This window comes from Procambarus clarkii, chromosome 28 (genome assembly GCF_040958095.1).
Source record: "Procambarus clarkii isolate CNS0578487 chromosome 28, FALCON_Pclarkii_2.0, whole genome shotgun sequence".
NCBI classification, from domain to species: Eukaryota; Metazoa; Arthropoda; class Malacostraca; order Decapoda; family Cambaridae; genus Procambarus; species Procambarus clarkii.
In genome coordinates, this window is record NC_091177.1 from 45,411,225 (window position 1) to 45,429,951 (window position 18,727).

Below are 18,727 nucleotides of genomic sequence, written 5' to 3' on the forward strand. Positions count from 1 at the left end.
CAGAGAGAAGCATTGATCAACATCCTCTGGACTTGCTGTCAATGATACCACACATTTTACTTACTTTGTATGAGGGTTTTATGGCTTTTTCTAGTGGTTTCCCTTTTGGGAACCACTAGAAAAAGTGGTACACAGGTGGTCAAAAAGTTAGCTGTTATATTTCAGGGATAATGGCGCCCCATCTTGAGAATACTGTGGTGTTTTGGAATGCCCGCTCCCTTTTTAAGAAGACGCAATTTTATCGCCAGTGCACCACCGTTGATCGTGGGACTCTGTGAGACTTGGCTTACTGACGATCTTTCCTTCACGGTGCCGGGGTAATCGGTCTATAGACAAGATCGGCCAGAACGGGGTGGAGGGGGACTTGCCCTCTTGGTCAGGGACTCAGTTCCGAGCTCCATGCTCCGAATTCACTCCTTCCCAGGTGGGCATTTAGAATTCATGGCAGTGAAGGTGGCCCTCTCCCATGGGTGGGGCACCTTTGAGTTCTGTATAACCCCTGTCTACCGGTAACGAAGAAGGAACTAGAGCCCTATTTTGGCCAGATCACAGACACGTGCCTCGTCATGGGTGACTTTAACGCTCGGCACTCATCATGGCAACCTATGCTATCTGGTCGCCACCACAACATGGCTGGCCGAGCCCTATTTCAGTTTCTCCTTGACTCGCCAGACTTCTCCTTACTGACGCCGCCAGGTTTGGGAACTCGGATAGACCCGCTAAATGGGCATACTTCAACGCTCGATCTGTGCATTGGAAGAGGCCCCCTTCACGATGGCGCAGATATGGACCGGGTCATACCTGGGTAGTGATCACCTGCCCATCGTCATCTCCTTCGGGGGCACTGTTCGTCCTGCTCTGACCTCCCGAAGATCCAAATGGATCTTCTTGGAAGAGGGGTGGCATGGCTATGAGGCGGATGACTGGTCGACCTTCCCCATGTTACTGCAGATCTGCATGGGTTAGTGGATGCTCTCTCCGAGTCCCTCTTCAGTGTAGGCTCTCAGCATTTCAGGAGGACTAGTGGCCAGACAACCAATCCTTATCGCTGTGGGGCACCGTGGTGGACTCCTGAATGTCGGCAGGCAGTACTGGACCGGCGACGTGCATGGAATTCGTGGCAGCGCCACCCTACTCCACTGCTGCGGCAGACCTTCCGCAGGGCGAACGCCAGGTGTAGACGAATAGTCCTCCTTGCCAAACGCAAGGCCTGGGCTGATTGCTGTGCCTCTCTCCGATTCGACTCCTCGTCTGTGGGAGCCTGGGCCTTTGTTCCCAAGATGACAGGTACTCCAGGCCTTCCATCCCACTCAGAGACTCCAGTGGTAATGGAGGCCTGGGGGGAAGTACAAATAGCCGAACTCTTGGCTGACCACTTTGATTTTCAAATGTACCTCCGCCGTCACCGTAGTAGGCAACGCAACCGGAGCCACCCCTCCGTTGCCGGCAGATCCACAAGCGTCAAAGTCGCCAACGTCTGCCCATACTGAAGACGAACTCCGTGAACGCTTAGGCTCTGGCCGCACATCATCAGACCCGGAGGCTGATTCAGAGACACACGCAACACAAGTCGGGCGATCCGATGCACGTCGCAGAACGGCAGCATCCTCAACCACATGGGGCACCAGGCCAGGCACAGGAGGAAGCGCCGGATCCACCCCAGCACAGCTGGAGCAGACGGCGAGGGTGCAGGGACAGGGTCAGACGCAGCAGAGGACGAACTGGAAGATGAAGGATTCGAGCAGAAGGCAGTCTGAAGAACCCCAGGGACACTAGTTGGAGCAGGACGATCACCAGCCGACACAACCCCCGGAGAAGAGGCGACAACAACAGGGGGCGCACCAGGCGGAGCAACAGGGGGGCACATCCACGGCTGAAGAAACGTCCACATCCACCGAATCCTCCTCCACAGGAAGCGGTGGAAAATCCTCCTCACTGAAGAGGTTCACAGGTGCAACGGCAAGCGCAGAACAGTCAGCAGCCTGATGGCCCAAGAGGCCACAACGATAACACGTCCTAGGCTGGCGGGCGTAAAACACCCGAATGTTGTAACCCATAAGATGCACAGAGGACAGAATATCTTCCCGGAGCCTCATGCCCAGGGTGCGAATGTTAGTCCTCACACCCTTAAGTGGACTGCAAGACACCACGTTCATCCGCACACTAACCACTGCGCCAAACCGGCCGAAGTACCGCCGTAGCAGACCCTCCGGAAACTCCAATGGAGCCCCATGCACACTGACGTAAGTGAGGGCACCACTCCGATCAGAGAGGGACACAGTGCCCACACCATCCGGCAGGGGTAATGTCCGCCCCTCGTAGCGACGGAGAAAGTACGAAGGAAAGTCTCGATACGCCAATTCCTCCGTGAACTTCACTATCGCTCGACGTGCCGTCACCAGCTCGACTCCATAAATGTTGATCACCGGGATATGAAGCAACAAACACACCAGCGCTATCTCCGGGTACCCATCCCGGCCGGAAAATTCGAGGCCCACAGACTGAGCCCCGCAGTACCTGGGGGAGGGGGGACCCCCATCGTGAACTCCATGTCAGCACAGGCGGGCAGAGACACACGCCCCCAAACGGCCAAAACTGGCAAACAACCACCAACTGCCTGAGAGAGCAGTGAACAAGTACACCCTCCACGACAGCTAGCAGTCCACTCCTATCTCGTCTGCTCCAAATAGTACATTTACATTGTTAAGGCGGTCAGACATTGACTGGTTGTCAGCCAATGTAATTTCATGTTCCTGTAAGAACTTGGCTGTATACCTTAGACCCTTAATATTTAGGTCAAATGGTATTTGATCTATAACAATTGCTTGGATAGCCTTGCCATGACTACCTAGACGTACGAGGGGTTGTACTACTGAATATTCTTGGGGTCCTCGACTTATCACGAACCCGGACAGGTTTAATTTTTACCTGTGTGATAGGTTTTAAATTAAGTGCCTCTGCCACTATCTGAGTAATAAAAGTTCTCTGGAATCCTTGATCAAATAGTTCACAAGTGGTGATCTTGACTCCTTTATTCTTTACTTGAAGTTGGGCAGTGGGCAAGTGTAACGACCCTGGGTTCCTCAAATGGAAAGCAGAGGTCAAATTGAGCTCTAAATAATTACCATACATTAATTCATAGAATTGGATCATGGAGAAGGATATTTAATTACAATAATATTTATATCAGGGCTCCATAAAACTGTATGCCTTATTCCCTTCGCCCTTGCCAAACGTAAGACGAATCTTGTTTCTCACAGAGCATTCAGACTTGAGCTTGTTGTTGATTATTAATGAGTGAACTAATTATCAACTACTCTTAGAACTAGTAAAGTAACAAAGGCCGGTAAAGACTTGTATTGTTTGTAGCTGCACGATCAATTAAGTTATCTTCCCGGCAACCACAACAACATCTTGGGAGCTCAGAGACTGGATGCCCGGCGTGCGATCTTCTCTGGATTGCTGTGGTTGAGCCAACACCTCTCCGGTGTTGCTCTGTATCCCTCTCCTCTTCCTCCTCCTCTTCCCTTACCTTATCCTGTGTCTAGTTTACCAAGCTAAGTACCGTGCTGCATGTTCGTTTTCTATCATAAGTGTGTAGTAATGTGTATAGGCTATGCTAGAGTTTATATTGCTAAGTTACTCTAAGGGGTCTCAGTGGAACCACGTGTGCTCAAATGGTACCAAGCTACCTAGAGTCCTTGCTAGTGTCCCTTGCCTAGTAGACTTTACCCTAGCTTGTCCTATTTGTAAAACCTTGTATCCTGCCTATGTGGACCAAGGCTTTTAAAGTAAGATAGTGTGGTAAAGTAGTTATTGTTATTGTTGTTAATGTATATGGGGGGGTTGTTAAGAGGGGGTTAATAATTAAGTTAGTTTTAAAGGAGTATCCATTCTTCCTGTGTAGGGGATCAGTGATCAAACCTCTAGGCTGACGTATGGACCTTAAGCAACTAAAGTAATATTGTTTTATGTTCTCATTGGGGGCCGGGCCTATCTGATCTCCACTAATTTTGATACACCCTGATTTTAGCTGTTGGCCCCTTCTCCTTTAACACTCTATACCCCCATAACCGCAACAAAATTTATAACAGCAAGGTTATATCCACTTGAGATGCTGGTGAAATTACGATGTAAACTTCTGGCACCTTGCAGCACTGTACATGTGTAGATTCTCTACCTCCTATTCTAGGATTGAAATAATTTGTTTTGACAAATTTGCACAATTAAAGTACTCCTAGTACACTTAACCAAGGCTGGTTCTTCCTCGAAAGGGGTTAGTAAGATTTACTAAGAAATATATAAAATTCAAATAAATATTCAATAAGTTGGTTAATGACGAGATCATATATTAATAAATGTTAGACAAGAAAATTGTTCCTAGCTAAAGTACATGAGGCTATAAGAAATATGATTAAATTCCTAGCTCACGTAGATGAAATATAAATTTGAAATCTTATTAAATCTCAACGATTTATGAAGATTTAATAAGTAAATTAATAAAGATACAGACGCTTAGCTGTGACAGTGGACGGTAGCGTGGTTGTAAGACGGTGTCATCTAGAACCTACTGCAACACGTGACCTGCTATCGTGGCGTGGGAATTCGTCCCACCTCAGGCTGCTTCAACACACGCTGGAAACCCAATGTGGTGTAAAACTTGTTTACACACAGTTGATTGTGTCATTATGGGACAATAAAAGGGTAAACTAGATTCACAGGGGACGTACTTGTGGTTGGAGGAGGGAGCGCAGCATAACGACGAACTAAGGGTAAAGTTTACATGTTATGACCTCAAATAATGAAACAAACAACTTAACATTATTTTTGTTCGCCGATGCGATCCTTAAGATCACGATAGGAGTAATTGTGCACTCCAAGGCCAATTAATTGCAATGGCCGACCGTGTAGCTTGCGAAAGCGTCTCCTCTCTCTCAGTACTTGTTGCCGTCTAGATGTCTCCCTGCCAAGTCCCCCGGTCCTCCTCTTCTCCTCAACCCGTCTCGCCCGCAGGCGTGCTCATATTTCAGAAGCAACGGAAAACTATTTTCCGTATAAATATTCTACTTAATGACTTAATGAGACTACGGTTGCAATTATAGGGAGTTGTATATTATATAAATTCTTGTCAAATAGTAATTAATATGAACAGCGTTCTTATTAAACAAGAAATTTCTCCTTCCTCCATGTTAATTTAAGATAACAGACAAACTCTTATATAGTGATCCTTTAGCTGATAACACGTTGTTATTATATCAATAGTTGTTATATTGTCAGTTATTAATTCTTATAAAGAGTACTGACAAAAGGCGAGAATATAATTCAATTCTCTGGCATGTTGAGAGTATTTACACCTCTGCTGGGTATTATCTGACGCAATACCGCCATTCTAAGTAGGAAGAATTTGGTGGTAACCTTACCACCACACCCCGAACCTTACCACCACACCCCGAACCTTACCACCTCACCTCCTCACCTCGGACCTCACCTCCTCACCTCGGACCTCACCTCCTCACCTCGGACCTCACCTCCTCACCTCGGACCTCACCTCCTCACCTCGGACCTCACCTCCTCACCTCGGACCTCACCTCCTCACCTCGGACCTCACCACAACACCCCTGTCCTTTCCTCAACACCCGGGACCTTACCACGACACCACTGATATTACCACAACACCCTGAACCTAACCACAACACCTCTCACCTTACCACCACACCCTGGAACTTACCACCATTCCACGGACCCTACCTCTACACGACTGACCTGACCACCACACCCCTGACATGCCACCACACTCCGGACTTAACCACAACACCCTGACCTTACCACCACACTCCTGACCTTGGCACAACTCTCCGGACCTTACCACAACACCCCTAAACTTACCACCACACCCCTGACATGCCACCACACTCCGGACCTTACCACAACACCCCTAAACTTACCACCACACCCTGGACTTTCCCACAACACCCTGGACCTTACTACCACACCCGAGATATTACCACAAAACCCCGGACATAACCAAAAACACTCCTGGCATTTCCACAACACCCCAGACATTACCACCACACCCTGAACTTACCTCCACACCTCAGACCTTTTACCAACACTCCCTAGACATTAATACCACACCCCGGACGTTACCACAACACCTCTGACATTACCACCACACTCCAGATATTACCACCACACCCCGGACCTTACCACCACTTCTCTGACATAACCATTACACCCTGGTCCTTAACAACACACACCCCGGACCTTACCACCACACCACTGATCGTCCCACCACACCCCTGAACTTACCATAATACCCTGGACCTTTCCACAACACCCAGGATGATACCACAATAACCCCTAACAGTACCACCACAGCCCTGACCTTTTCACAACACCCCGGACCTTACCACAACACCCCGAACATAACCACCACTCCCCTGACCTTACCACCACACCCCGGACCTTACCACAAAACCCCGGACCTTATCACCACACCACGGACATTACCACAACACCCCAAACCTCACCACCACAACCCGCACCTTACCACAACACTCCTGACCTTACCACAACACCCCAGATTTTACCACAACAGCCCGGACCTTACCACAACACCTCAGATTTTATCACCACACCCAAGACTTTACCACAACACCCCAGACCTTACCACAACACCCCGGACCTTACCACAACACCTTGGACCAAACCAACACACCCAAGATCTTAAAACCACTCCCTAGACTTTACCACCACATACCAGACCTTACCAATACACCTGGACTTTACCACTACACCCCAGACATTACCACAACACCTCAGACATTACCACCACACCCCGAACCTTATCATAACACCCCGGACCTTACCACCACACCCTGGACCTTTCCACCACACCTCGGACCTTACCACAACACCTTGGACTTTACCACAACACCGTAGACATTATCACCACACCCTGGACTTTCCACAAGTCTTGGGTCAGCCTTGATAGGGAACAAAGGTATAGGGGCAACGGTCCGCGTATACCGAGGGAACAACAGGGTCAAGTGAGCGGTTGTACTGTGCAGTGGGAATCGGGACAGTGTAAATTGAACAGTGGTATTGTAATGGAACACATTGATCACATCTCGTGGTGAATTATTTTAGTGAATTTAGAGAAGATAGCTAGTGAAGATCGATTCCTTGAGGCAGCATCAGTCTCACCAGCCGGGACCCACGTGGAGACCTGAAGACCATACAGGATTACCGACGACACGCCGTGTATTCACCTAGAGTGCTTGCGGAGGGCTGGCTGGTAAGTGTCTCTCTGTAAGTCTTCAACAGTGTGCAAGGTTTATATAATATCATATCATAAACACTAAGGCATTACAATCATTAATACAATCGTAAGTGGTAGACAGGTAACAAGGACAGCAACTGTGGGCTCACTGGGAACCCAGATAAGCCGCTAATCCCCCCCCCCCCCCCCCCCGCTGTAATCTGAAGACAACACCTCACCCACCTCACCAGTGTGGGCTCACTGGGCACCCACCAGTAACCACACGCACACAAGTACACATACACTTGTGTACAGTACACGCACACAAGTGTGTGTGTACTGTAACATCAAGATTGGGCTCTTGTGCGGTGCGAAAAGATATGTGATGTTATATAATTATAACGTCATAGAATTTATATATATAGACGTTATAGAATTTATTTATATATATTTATATATAGACGTTATAGAAATATTCGATATGTTATAGAATTGTCTCTAAATTCACGTATCTTTTCGCACTGCACATTGTGTCCTGACGGGTACAAACTATTCACATTCAAGATTCTCCAGGGAATCGACAGGGTAGATAAAGACAGGCTATTTAACACAAGGGGCACACACACTAGAGGACACAGGTGGAAACTGAGTGCCCAAATGAGCCACAGAGATATTAGAAAGAACTTTTTTAGTGTCAGAGTGGTTGACAAATGGAATGCATTAGGAAGTGATGTGGTGGAGGCTGACGCCATACACAGTTTCAAGTGTAGATATGATAAAGCCCAACAGGCTCAGGAACCTGTACACCTGTTGATTGACGGTTGAGAGGTGGGACCAAAGAGCCAGAGCTCAACCCCCGCAAGCACAATTAGGTGAGTACACAAAGTCAGTGTGTTATTCACTATTCACCCGACTATTCCACTATTTTCCACTCCCCCCTCTCACCCCTCTCACACCACTCTCACCTCTCTCTCTCACCCCTCTCTTGCACCCACTCTCTATCTCTCTCTCTCTCTCTCTCTCTCTCTCTCTCTCTCTCTCTCTCTCTCTCTCTCTCTCTCTCTCTCTCTCTCTCTCTCTCTCTCTCTCTCTCTCTCCCTCTCTCTCTCTCTCTCTCTCTCTCTCTCTCTCTCTCTCTCTCTCTCTCTCTCTCTCTCTCTCTCTCTCTCTCTCTCTCTCTCTCTCTCTCTCTCTCTCTCTCTCTCACACACACATCCTGCTTGCCTTCCTCCTGACAAATCCTATCACAGCATAACAGGAACAAGGGCAAGCATGATGGCCAGAAGAAACAGGGGAACAGGGAAAAGTCAAGGTGACGAAATGAAGGAAATGTTCGCCCATTTTTGGAGGATATCAAGAGTGAGATGCAGGACATGAAGAATGAAATAAGCAACCTGAAAAGAGAGCTAACAGTAGCAAAGGAGGAGATTAGAACCCTCAAAGAGTACAGTGTTGATGCTGAGACTCAGATAATCATCCAGGGGAAAGGTGGAAATAGTATACTGGAAGAGAATGCCACTATAAAAGCAACATTTGCACAAATGCTAAAAAAAATTAACTCTGAAGTAATGTCCACAATGATGGAGGTGGCCATGAAAGCAGCCACCTCACAGGAAGTGGCACGCTCCACTAGCTAGCTGCTGGAAAGAAAAAGATCAGTTGTAGTTGTGAGTATTAAAGAGTAGGAAGGCTCCAATAGGACAGAGTGGAATGATAAGGACAACACAGCAGTGAATGAAATACTGAAGGCATTAGAGATGGAAGGTTCTGAGCATAGAATTGTGAAGGTTTTCAGGCTAGGCGGGTACAACAAAGACCGAGACCGTGTGTTAAAGAAAGTGTTTGCAAACGAGAACACAAAGGAGATGATTCTAACAAGGAAAAGCCACCTGCAGCATGTGGGAGAATTAAAAAAAGTATTCCTCCAGAGGGACATGACGAGGGAAGAGAGAGCATGGCGGCAGAAGCAAGGAAGAAGCACAGGGCGAGAGGGGAAAACCAGGAACTCATAGTTCTCAATACATCATCCCCAGAGGTGAGGGGGAGGGGGGAACCCACAACCAGCTACATAGTAACACCAGAGGGAAGGGCAACCACACCACCCTCCTCTGCATAGAAACCCCCCATACTCCAAACACTCGATGCCCCCACTCAAATGCTCATCCAAATCTCCTTCCCCCAACACCCCATTCCCATGCTGCTACCTCTCCCCTCCTCCCACCATGTCCCCCCTCCCTCCTTTTCCTTCCGGTCCTCCCTCCCCTTTATCCCATACCCTCCCTGTCCCCTCCCCCCTTTCACTTGACCCCCTGCTCCTCACCCCAGTATCCTCTGAGACCCTGTTATCTACCTCACAAATCCTCACACCCATGGAACAGCTTCCCCCACCAGCAGAGTACTCACCAAGGAGGCGATTTGAGAAGGGACAGAAGAAAGTGAGCCTCAAGGCAATGTATACAAACATAGATGGAATTTCAAATAAAGCAAATGAGCTTGGAGAATGGGTACTAGAGGAAAACCCAGACATAATAGCAATCACAAAAACAAAGTTAACGAAAACTACAACAGATGCAGCGTTCCCAGAGGAAAATTATATTATGAGGAAAGAGAGAGAAGGAAGAGGCGGTGGTGGTGTAGCTCTGCTGGTAAGAAAGGGCTGGGACTTTGAGGAGATGGTTATTTAGGGCTATGAGGGTTTCATTGACTTCATAGCAGGAACCATAACAACTGGAGGACAAAAAATTATAGTCGTAGTCATATATAATCCACCACCAAATGACAGAATACCCAGACAGGAATATGATAGAAACAACATGGCCACCATTAACATAATAGAGAGCAGCTTCTGTTGCTAGCAAGAATGGATCTGGACTATTAATCATGAGAGACTTCAACCACGGGAAAATAGACTGGGAGAACAGAGATCCGCATAGAGGACCAGAAATATGGAGAGCTAAGCTGCTGGACGTGGCAACAAGACACTTTCTAAGCCAGCACATCAAGAAACCAACAAGAATGAGGGAAGATGAACCAGCCATGCTCGATCTGATATTTACTCTAAATAAGTCAGATATAAGGGAAGTTAACATGGAAGCACCCATGGGAATAAGTGACCACAGTGTATTAAACTTTGAGTACCTGGTAGAGCTAGGAATTATCTCCCCCAAAAAAGAATTAGGAAAAAAAAGGCTGGTATACCGAAAAGGGAACTATGACGAGATGAGACGTTTCCTAAGGGAAATACCTTGGGACACAGACCTCAGAGATAAGTCTGTACAAGATATGATGAACTATGTCACCCAAAAGTGTCAGGAGGCAGTAAACAGGTTCATCCCGTCCCAAAGGGAAAAATCCGAGAAGCAAAAGAAGAATCCATGGTGTAATAGGGCATGTATGGAAGCAAAGGGACTGAACAAAAGGGCGTGGAGGAACTTCCGGAATAACAGAACACCAGAAAGAAGAGAGAGATACCAGAGAACCTGGAATGAGTATGTTAGGGTGAGAAGAGAAGCAGAGAAAAATTATGAAAATGATATAGCAAACAAAGCCAAGACCGAACCAAAGCTACTCCATAGTCACATCAGGAGGAAAACAACAGTGAAAGAACAGGTAATGAAACTTAGAACAGGCGAGGACAGGTATACAGAGAAAGACAAAGAGGTGTGTGAAGAACTCAACAAGAGGTTCCAGGAGGTCTTCACAATAGAACAAGGTGAGGTCACTGTGCTAAGAGAAAGGGAAGTAAACCAGGCTGTCTTGGAAGGGTTCGAAATTACGAGTGAGGAGGTCAAGAGACACCTGCTGGATCTGGATGTTAGAAAGGCGGTTGATCCAGACGGGACCTCGCCATGGGTACTGAAAGAGTGTGCAGAGGCAATTTGCTTGCCACTCTCCATAGTGTATAGTAGGTCACTGGAGACGAGAGACCTACCAGAAATATGGAAAACGGCGAATGTGGTCCCAATATATATAACGGGCGACAGGCAAGAGGCACTGAACTACAGGCCAGTGTCCTTGACTTGTATACCATGCAAGGTGAAGCAGAAGATCGCGAGAAAAAACCTAGTAACACATATGGAGAGAAGAGACTTCGTGACAAATCGCCAACATGGATTCAAGGAGGGTAAATCTTGCCTGATTACAAGATCTTAGAATTCTTAATAGAACTCCACGACCAGGTGACAAAGATTAAACAAGAAAGAGAGGGCAGGGCGGACTGCATTTTCTTGGATTGTCGGAAAGCCTTTGGCACAGTACCGCATAAGAGGCTGGTACATAAGCTGGAGAGAGGCAGGTGTAGCTGGTAAGGTGCTCCAGTGGATAAGGGAGTACCTAAGCAATAGGAAGCAGAGAGTTACGGTGAGGGGTGAGACCTCCGATTGGCGTGAGGTCACCAGTGGAGTCCCACAGGGCTCTGAACTCGGTCCTATCTTGTTTCTGATGTATGTAAATGATCTCCCGGAGGGTATAGATTCATTTCTCTCAATGTTTGCTGACGATGCCAAAATTATGAGAAGGATTAAGACAGAGGAGGACTGCTTAAGGCTTCAAGAAGACCTAGACAAGCTGAAGGAATGGTCGAACAAATGGTTGTTAGAGATTAACCCAAGCAAATGTAATGTAATGAAGATAGGTGTAGGGAACAGGAGGCCAGATACTAGGTATCATCTGGGAGATGAAGTTCTTCATGAGTCAGAGAGAGAAAAAGACTTGGGGGTTGACATCACGCCAGACCTGTCCCCTGCAGCCCATATCAAGAGGATAACATCAGTGGCATATACCAGGCTGGCCAACATATGAACGGCATTCAGAAACTTGCGTAAGGAATCATTCGAGAACCTTGTATACCACATATGTCAGGCCAATCCTGGAGTATGCAGCCCCGGCATGGAGTCCATATCTATTCAAGGATAAGACCAAACTGGAAAAGGTTCAAAGATTTGAACCTGGAAAAGGTTCAAAGATCGACCTGCCCGAAACGCTGCGCGTACTAGTGGCTTTACAAGAATGTAAATACTGTACTATCCAATGTATTCTCACAAACCCAATGTACCTTCTTGTATATATATAAATAAATAAATAAATAAATAAATTTGCCACCAGACTAGTACCCGAGCTGAGAGGTATGAGATGCGAGGAGAGGCTACGGGAATTAAACCTCACTTCGCTGGAAGACAGAAGAGTTAGGGGGGACATGATCACCAAATCTCAAGGGAATTGATAGGGTAGATAAAGACAGGCTATTTAACACAAGGAGCACACGCACTAGAGGACACAGGTGGAAACTGAGTGCCCAAATGAGCCACAGAGATATTAGAAAGAACTTTTTTAGTGTCAGAGTGGTTGACAAATGGAATGCATTAGGAAGCGATGTGGTGGAGGCTGACTCAATACACAGTTTCAAGTGTAGATATGATAAAGCCCAATAGGCTCAGGAACCTGTACACCTGTTGATTGACGGTTGCGAGGCGGGATCAAAGAGCCAGAGCTTAACCCCCGCAAGCACAATTAGGTGACTACAACACCCCTGATATGTTCACAACACCCCAGATCCTACCACAAACCCCGTACCTTACTACACCACCTCTGACCTTACCACAAAATCCCTGACCTTACCACCACACCCCTGACCTTACAACCACACCCTGGACCTTATCATCACACCCCGGACCGTTCCACCGGACCCCAGACCATACCACCACACCCCAGATCTCCCCACCACACTCCGGACCTTACCACCACACCCCTGACCTTACCACCACACCCCGGACCTTACCACAACACCCCGAACCTTGCCATCACACCCCTGACCTTACCACCACACCCCAGACCTTACCACAACACCCCGGACCTTACCACAACACCTCGGACTCTACTACCACACTCCGGACCTTACCACCACACCCTGGAACTTACCACCACACCCCTGACCTTACTACAACACACCTGACCTTACCACAACACCTTTGACTTTACCATAACACCCCCTGACCTTGTCACCATACTCCGGACCATACCACAACACCCTTGACCTTAGCACAGCACATCTGACCTTACCACAACACCACTGACATTGCAACAACACTTCGGACCTTACCACGACACCCATAACCTTACCACCACACCCCTGACCTTATTACAACACCCCGGACCTCACTACAACACCCAGGACTCTACTACCACACCCTGGACCTTATCACCACACTTTTGACCTTACCACTACACCCCTGTTTTTTCCAGAATTCCCCGGACATTACCACAACACTCCGGACCTTACCACCACACCCCAGACCTTACCACATCACCCCGGACCTTACCACAATACCCCGGACTTTATCACAACATTCCTGATCTTACCACCACACCCCGGACCTTACCAACCCTCAACGGATTTTACAACAACTCCTTGGACCTTACTACCACACCCCGGACCTTACCACAACACTTCGGACCTTACCACGACACCCCAGACATTACCTCCACAACTCAGACCTTACCACAACACCCCTTACCCTTCCACCACACCCCTGACATTACCACAACACTCCGGACCTTAGCACCACACCCCTGACATTACCACAACACTCCGGACCTTACCACCTCACCCCTGACATTACCACAACACCTTTGACCTTACCAACACATCCCTGACCTCTCCTCTACACCTCTGACATGTATATGTGTGGCTACGTCTGTTGTAGAAAATACTAATTCAACAAAAATCCCCCCCCCCCCTACAAACCTTATCTCTCTCCATGAGTACACAGCCGCCATATCTTTACCTGCACTTAATGATGCTCTTGTGGATAGGATCTTGAACATGACTGAAGAATTATGAGCAGTGTTTGTCAAGATGAATATTTTTAGTGCAACATTTTAATTAATAAATGATGTTTATCTTACTTGTAAACATTTATTATCGTTTTCTTAATACATCTCGTTCGTCTGACACTTTCTCTGCCTGGGTGATTCCTTGCATGCCTCTGGAACCCACTTAATTAATGACGATATAGCTTAAGCAGTCTCCGTGGCGCAGTGGTAAGACACTCGCCTGGCGTTTCGCAAGCGCCTTGCCTTGGGTTCGAATCCTGGCCGGGGAGGATTGACTGGGCGCCAATCCTTAACTGTAGCCTCTGTTCACCCAGCAGTGAATGGGTACCTGGTTGTTAAACGATTCGGCGGGGTCGTATTCCGGGGAAATTAGGGTTAAGGACCTTACCCGAAACGCTACGCGTAATAGTGGCTTTACAAGAATGTAAAAACTCTTGTATATACCAATTAGTAAAATAATAGGATTGATTTTAATCCTTAACGCTGTGCGCTTTGTTTATATATAATTAAATTCTTGTTTGACAAGGTCGTCATCACACACGCTTCCTCTATTGTGATGGCTGCCGTTTTGTGCTTGTATTCAATGTCTCTTAATATACCTCCTTTAATGTCTTATTTTCTAATTTCCTCCAATAAGCCTCGGATGTTCGACAAATTTTCGATAATTACTTAGTTGAGCCTTAAACAATTCCCTTGTCACAACTGAACAGCCATATTGAACTACATTACTGAGGCAATGATGTAGAACATTACTGAGGCCGTGATATAGAACATTACTGAGGCAGTGATGTAGATCATTACTGAGGCAGTGATGTAGAACATTACTGAGGCAGTGATGTAGATCATTACTGAGGCCGTGATGTAGAACATTACTGAGGCAGTGATGTATATCATTACTGAGGCAGTGATGTAGATCATTACTGAGGCCGTGATGTAGAACATTACTGAGGCAGTGATGTATATCATTACTGAGGCAGTGATGTAGATCATTACTGAGGCAGTGATGTAGAACATTACTGAGGCAGTGATGTAGAACATTACTGAGGCAGTGATGTAGATCATTACTGAGGCAGTGATGTAGAACATTACTGAGGCCGTGATGTAGAACATTACTGAGGCAGTGATGTAGATCATTACTGAGGCAGTGATGTAGAACATTACTGAGGCCGTGATGTAGAACATTACTGAGGCAGTGATGTAGATCATTACTGAGGCAGTGATGTAGAACATTACTGAGGCCGTGATGTAGAACATTACTGAGGCAGTGATGTAGAACATTACTGAGGCAGTGATGTTAGTAACCAATCTCTACCGCCCATTTGTTATTCGGCTTAATGGGCTTCTGGCATCAGATTTCGGGTTATGTCCACTTCCAGGCTATTCACTTTTTCTTTTTCCCCTAATCCTATACCGCTGTAATGTCTTCACTGTTCCAATCTTCAATCAAGCTTCCTTCTGATATGACTATAGAAAAGTTTTTGCTCGGACTTAGCCATGCATGCAATGTCATGCGTGCATTGCTCCTCTGCCACTCTCCTAGTTTCTGTGTACTCATTTATGGCTTCTTTGGATGCATTGTGATTTCCTTTTGTTCTGTGTTTCTATACTTCTTCCACGCTCTTTTGTTTCGCTTTGCTTCCCCTCACTGCCTGTTGAACCATGTGGTAATGCTCGACTTGCTTCGTTTAGGAGTGTGTGTGTGTGTATTTACTATTTGTGCCTGCAGAATCGAGCTAATTAGCTTATGGACCCCGCCTTTCTAACCAATCTATTTTTCCTCTATTATATATCTATTACATATATTTTTCTCTAACATACACACACACACAGACATCCCCAGGCAGCCCGTAGCAGCTGTCTAGCTCCCAGGTACCTATTTATTGCTAGGTGAACAGGTATATTAGGGTGAAAGAAACTCTGCTAATTTGTTTTTGCCTTCGCCTGGAATCGAACCCGAGCCATTAGGACTACGATCCCCTAAGTGCTGTCCACTCAGCTGTGTACTCACCTAGTTGTGCTTGCAGAGGTTAAGCTCTGGCTCTTTGGTCCCGCCCCTCAACCGTCAATCAACTGATGTACAGATTCCTGAGCCTACTGGGCTCTATCATATCTACATTTGAAACTGTGTATGGAGTCAGCCTCCACCACATCACTGCCTAATGCATTCCACTTGTTAACTACTCTGACACTGAAAAAGTTCTTTCTAACGTCCCTGTGGCTCATTTGGGTAATCAGTTTCCACCTGTGTCCCCTTGTTCGCGTACCACCCGTGTTAAAAAGTTTATCCTTATCTACCTGTCAATTCCTCTGAGAATTTTGTAGGTAGTGATCATGTCTCCCCTTACTCTTCTGTATTCCAGTGTCGTGAGGTTCATCTCACTCAGCCTTTCCGTGTGTGCGCGTGTGTGTGTGTGTGTGTACTCACTTATTTGTGCTTGCGGGGGTTGAGCTTTGGCTCTTTGGTCCCGCCTCTCAATTGTCAATCAACTGGTGTACAGATTCCTGAGCCTACTGGGCTCTATCATATCTACATTTAAAACTGTGTATGGAGTCAGCCTCCACCACATCACTACCTAACGCATTCCATCCGTTAACTACTCTGACACTGAAAAAGTTCCTTCTAACGTCTCTGTGGCTCATGTGGGTACTCAGTTTCCACCTGTGTCCCCTTGTTCGCGTCCCACCAGTGTTGAATAGTTTATCCTTGTTTACCCAGTCGATTCCTCTGAGGATTTTGTAGGTTGTGATCATGTCTTCCCTTACTCTTCTGTCTTCCAGTGTCGTAAGGTGCATTTCCCGCAGCCTTTCCTCGTAACTCTTAGTTCTGGGACTAGTCTAGTGGCATACCTTTGGACTTTTTCCAGCTTCGTCTTGTGCTTGACAAGGTACGGGCTCCATGCTGGGGCCGCATACTCCAGGATTGGTCTTACATATGTGGTGTACAAGATTCTGAATGATTCCTTACACAGGTTCCTGAACGCTGTTCTGATGTTAGCCAGCCTCGCATATGCCGCAGACGTTATTCTTTTTATGTGGGCTTCAGGAGACAGGTTTGGTGTGATATCAACTCCTAGATCTTTCTCTCTGTTCGTTTTAGTAAGTACTTCGCCTCCTATTCTGTATCCTGTGTCTGGCCTCCTGTTTCCACTGTCTAGTTTCATTACTTTGCATTTACTCGGGTTGAACTTCAACAGCCATTTGTTGGAACATTCACTCAGTCTGTCTAGGTCATCTTGTAGCCTCCTACTATCTTTCTCAGTTTCAATCCTCCTCATAATTTTTGCATCATCGGCAAACATTGAGAGAAACGATTCTATACCCTCTGAGAGATCATTTACATATATCAGAAAGAGTATAGGTCCAAGGACTGACCCCTGCGGGACTCCACTTGTGACGTCTCGCCAATCTGAGACCTCACCCCTCACACTGACTCGTTGTCTCCTGTTGCTTAGGTACTCCTGTATCCAACGGAGTACCTTGTGTGTGTGTGTGTGTGTGTGTGTGTGTGTAATTACCTAAGTGTAATTACCTAAGTGTAGTTACAGGATGAGAGCTACGCTCGTGGTGTCCCGTCTTCCCGTGTGTATGTGTGTGTGTGTGTGTATTCACCTAGTTGTACTCACCTAGTTGTAATTGCAGGGGTTGAGCTTTGGCTCTTTGGTCCCGCCTCTCAACCGTCAATCAACTGATGTACAGATTCCTGAGCCGACTGGGCTCTGTCATATCTACATTTGAAACTGTGTATGGAGTCAGCCTCCACCACATCACTTCTTTGTGAATTCCATTTATTAACTACTCTGACACTGTAAACATATTTCTAAGGTCTCTGTGGCTCATTTGGGTACTCAGCTTCCACCTGTGTCTCCTTGTGCGTGTACCACTCGTGTTAAATAATCCATCCTTGTCTACCCTCGTAGCCTGGTGGATAGCGCGCAGGACTCGTAATTCTGTGGCGCGGGTTCGATTCCCGCACGAGGCAGAAACAAATGGGCAAAGTTTCTTTCACCCTGAATGCCCCTGTTACCTTGCAGTAAATAGGTACCTGGGAGTTAGTCAGCTGTCACGGGCTGCTTCCTGGGGGTGGAGGCCTGGTCTAGGACCGCGCCGCGGGGACACTAAAGCCCCGAAATTATCTCAAGATAACCTCAAGATAACCCTGTCCATTCCCCTGAGAATTTTGTATGTGGTGATCATGTCTCCCCTATCTCTTCTGTCTTCCAGCGACGTAAGGTGCAGTTCACGTAGTTTATCCTCATAACTCATGCCTCTTAGTTTTGGGACTGGCCTAGTGGCATACCTCTGAACTTTTTCCAGCTTCGTCTTGTGCTTGACTAGATACGGGCTCCATGCATTGGCTGCATACTCCAGAATTGGCCTTACATATGGGATATACAAGGTTCTGAAGGATTTCTTACATAGGTTTCTGAAAACAGTTCTGATGTTAGCCAGCCTCGCATAGGCCACTGATATTATTGTTCTAATGTGGGCTTCGGGAGAGAGGTTTGTCGTGATATCAACTCCTAGATATTTCTCTCTGTCCGTTTCGTGAAGGACTTTATCTCCCATTCGGTATCCAGTGACTGGCCTCTTAGTTTCATTACCTTACATTTACTTTGGTTGAACTTTAGTAGCCAT